This window comes from Schistocerca nitens, chromosome 1 (genome assembly GCF_023898315.1).
Source record: "Schistocerca nitens isolate TAMUIC-IGC-003100 chromosome 1, iqSchNite1.1, whole genome shotgun sequence".
In the NCBI taxonomy this organism is placed as follows: Eukaryota; Metazoa; Arthropoda; class Insecta; order Orthoptera; family Acrididae; genus Schistocerca; species Schistocerca nitens.
In genome coordinates this window covers 265433771-265437714 of record NC_064614.1, presented here as the reverse complement: position 1 = coordinate 265437714, position 3944 = coordinate 265433771, and the positions used below count along the sequence as shown (strand labels likewise).

General features: G+C 45.6%; 1 pseudogene; it reads right to left on the bottom strand.

Moving 5' to 3' along the window:
• Nucleotides 1–3447: 3447 nt before the first annotated feature.
• LOC126207292 (5S ribosomal RNA) lies at nucleotides 3448–3565 on the bottom strand (annotated as a pseudogene).
• Between the last annotated feature and the right edge of the window lie 379 nt (nucleotides 3566–3944).

Below are 3944 nucleotides of genomic sequence, written 5' to 3'. Positions count from 1 at the left end.
ATTTTCCTTTTTGCCCACTAATTGATAATTTTTGTTTCGTGTTTTGTATGTATTGGTTATTTATCTTATATCTTTGCGATCAAAGTGTACAACTTTCGAGAGCCTGAATAGTTTCTTGCAATCAGGACTAGCATGGTTCGTCTATAAAAAAAATGTGCGTATCCCTGCTTATTTCTGGTCTTATCGGTGGTAAAATAATGAGTATAAAAATAGTTTCGCCAATTTCCGTTTGCTGCCTAGATCCAAAATTGCTTTGTACAGAGGACAAAATTAAATAAAAAAGCAATTTCGGGAAGCAAACTGTTGTGTACGTAGTTCCGCGTAGTCAGCGCGTACACAACTTTCCCAATAGAGCGCGCCCCGCTAAGCACAACAGCGCAGGCGCAGCGCTCGTCCGTCTTCGCACTACGAGATGGCGCTGTCTTAGAGACGGACCAAATTCTGCTTCCGCCGATCCGCGTATTAATATGTAACGCAGCCAATGAAATTGCTGCTAACGTAGAACCTTTTCTCCTCGCGGATCACACTCGCGCAGTGATACCTGAACGCGCGAGGTATTATAACGAGTGTACAGACCTCCGATTAGTCAGTCTGCATTAGTCTGCATTTGTCTGTACCAGTCTATAGTCAAGTTTCAGTCTGCGCCTAATAAGATTACCGTATTCCTGTACATATCCATGAAGATAAATGAATAGACACTTTGTCAAGTATCAGAGATATGTGAGAATAAGATTAACGTACCAAGACCAAAGGAACTTCAGATTGTCAATTGTAAATAGCATCCAGAACCAAGTTAAGTTATTTTTATGCTTGTTATTATTTCAATAAACCTGTGTGAAAATTAATCTGTTTGAAGTTGGTCACCGTCAATCTGCTACTCTAAGCGTGCAAGTGGCATTTCTATCGTTTGACCTAACGGCAGAAGATAAACACGCCACGATAAGACCACGAGACATATTGCTAACACTCGCCTACTTCGTTAGAGCGACAAGTCAAATAATCTGATGGTGTGTGTACCGAAGGTCTTACAGTACGCACACCACACAAACGTTCTAGCAGAATCGCTGTGACGTTGTAACCAAACAGAACCTGTTTATATTTGAGGTAGCCATTTACATTTTGTTTTTTTATGTTAATTAGACTGCATGTGCTGCATCCTTTCTCCTGCGCATCGTAAGCGACGTGGAAGAGAAGGATATTAAGATACTACACAAAGCCACGCATTCTACGTTCCACGGACAGACAGCAACCCCCGTCGTATCTGCCGAACCTTCCCCATAAATAAACCGGAGGTGCTTCCGTGCACAGTATCGCCGCCGTATTTCTCCGTGCGAGCTTCCGAACATATTTTGCGGCTGACACAGTGGGTCTAGCAGAAAACCCACAGGGCGACATGCGTGTTCGGGGTAGACCCCTGCCGCCAGATTATCGGGAAAGGGGAGACTAACCACATTGCCGTAACTCGCCGAGAAGACTTGCTGTTCCACTGGCACGAGGCTGGCCCGCCGGGAGCCTCAGTGGCGCCGTTTCACCTCAGTTAATGAACTTGTCAGGAGCGTTCCTCCCGCCCGCGGAGAACTCGTTACGGCCGTTGCTTCGAGTTCGCAGTCTTCGCGGCTGCGCTATTAAAACTTGACGCCTTTGCTGTCTGCACCGGGAGAGGAGGACGAAGCTGCACGCTGTCGATCAGCTTTCCGAGCCGAATCCACCGCAAAGGGGAACTTGCGCGGCCAAGTTCGTGTTACCCGACAACACTTAACAAACTTCTGTCAGAGACAGGTTAGGCTGTTTCGCTTCTTAGTTGCCCATGTGCCTAAACTTTTGCCGATGTAGGTTCTCAATGGTAAAATCTTTAACCAGTTTTACAAAACTGACGAGCAAGAATGATGCCACGTGTGGAACATTAAATCTATCCGTAACAATAAATAATAATCAGCTGTATGCTGGATAGAATACAGATATGTTTCGTCTATCTACATCTACATCTACATCCATACTCCGCAAGCCACCTGACGGTGTGTGGCGGAGGGTACCTTGAGTACCTCTATCGCTTCTCCCTTTTATTCCAGTCTCGTATTGTTCGTGGAAAGAAGGATTGTCGGTATGCCTCTGTGTGGGCTTTAATCTCTCAGATTTTATCCTCATAGTCTCTTCGCGAGATATACGTAGGAGGGAGCAATATACTGCTTGACTCCTCGGTGAAGGTATGTTCTCGAAACTTCAACAAAAGCCCGTACCGAGCTACTGAACGTCTCTCCTGCAGAGTCTTCCACTGGAGTTTATCTATCATCTCCGTAACGCTTTCGCGATTACTAAATGATCCTGTAACGAAACGAGCTGCTCTCCGTTGGATCTTCACTGTCTCTTCTATCAACCCTGTCTGGTACGGATCCCACACCGCTGAGCAGTATTCAAGCAGTGGGCGAACAAGTGTACTGTAACCTACTTCCTTTGTTTTCGGATTGCATTTCCTTAGGATTCTTCCAATGAATCTCAGTCTGGCATCTGCTTTACCGACGATCAACTTTATATGATCATTCCATTTAAATCACTCCTAATGAGTACTCCCAGATAATTTATGGAATTGCTTCCAGTTGCTGACCTGCTCATTGTAGCTAAATGATAAGGGATCTATCTTTCTATGTATTCGCAGCACATTACACTTGTCTACATTGAGATTCAATTGCCATTCCCTGCACCATGCGTCAATTCGCTGCAGATCCTCATGCATTTCGGTAAAATTTTCCATTGTTACAACCTCTCGATACACCACAGCATCATCTGCAAAAAGCCTCAGTGAACTTCCGATGTCATCCACCAGGTCATTTATGTATATTGTGAATAGCAACGGTCCTATGACACTCCCCTGCGGCACACCTGAAATCACTCTTACTTCAGAAGACTTCTCTCCATTGAGAATGACATGCTGCGTTCTGTTATCTAGGAACTCTTCAATCCAATCACACAATTGGTCTGATAGTCTATGCAACTAATTGAAGGCAGTTTGTTTATTGCCAAGGCGTTTCGCTTCTTTTATTTGTAAACCATCTTCAGTAGCGATTTTCAGCACTGTTAACTGATGCGTGTGGTCCTGCAGATGTATTCGTTAGTTTCCACGCTCCAGCTGGCCGATTTCCGGCGTTCTTTCGTCCACATTTAATTCAACACATCGCATATGTCACTTTCCATTTTGTGATCAACATATGTGTGTTTTCCATACACATATAAAACTAAGCTAAACTCCTCCCGCACAGGCCATGAAGGCTGAAGGTACCGACTGGCCGCCCTGTCATCCTCAGCCCACAGGCGTCACTCGATGCGGATATGGAGCGGCGTGTGGTCAGCACACCGCTCTCCCGGCCTTAGGTCAGTTTCCGAGACCGGAGCCGCTACTTCTCAATCAAGTAGCTTCTCAGTTTGCCTCACAAGGGCTGAGTGCACCCCGCTTGCCAACAGCACTTGGCAGACCGGATGGTCACCCATCCAAGTGCTAGCCCAGCCCGACAGCGCTTGGCTTCGGTGATCTGACGGGAACCGGTGTTATCACTGCGGCAAGGCCGTTGGCCTCCATACACATATGTTGATCACAAAATGGAAAGTGCAAGTGACACATGCAATGTGTTGAATCAAATGTGGGCGAAAGAACGCCGGAAATCGGCCAGCTGGAGCATGGAAAGTAACAAATACATTTTCAGGACCACCTGCATGAGTTAACAGCGCTGGAAATCGCCACCGAAGATGCTTCACAAATAAAGGAAGCGAAATGTGTATGGCAATAAGTAAACTGCCTTCAATTCGTTGCATAGACGAAACATACCTCCACGAATTTTAAAGCAACTAAGGAAAGACGGAAGGCAGAAAAAAATACTAGAATACAGATATTTGAAAAGCGCGTTACGGGTGCAGTATAAGCTACAGATGGTTGGAAAATGAGGAGTAATGAG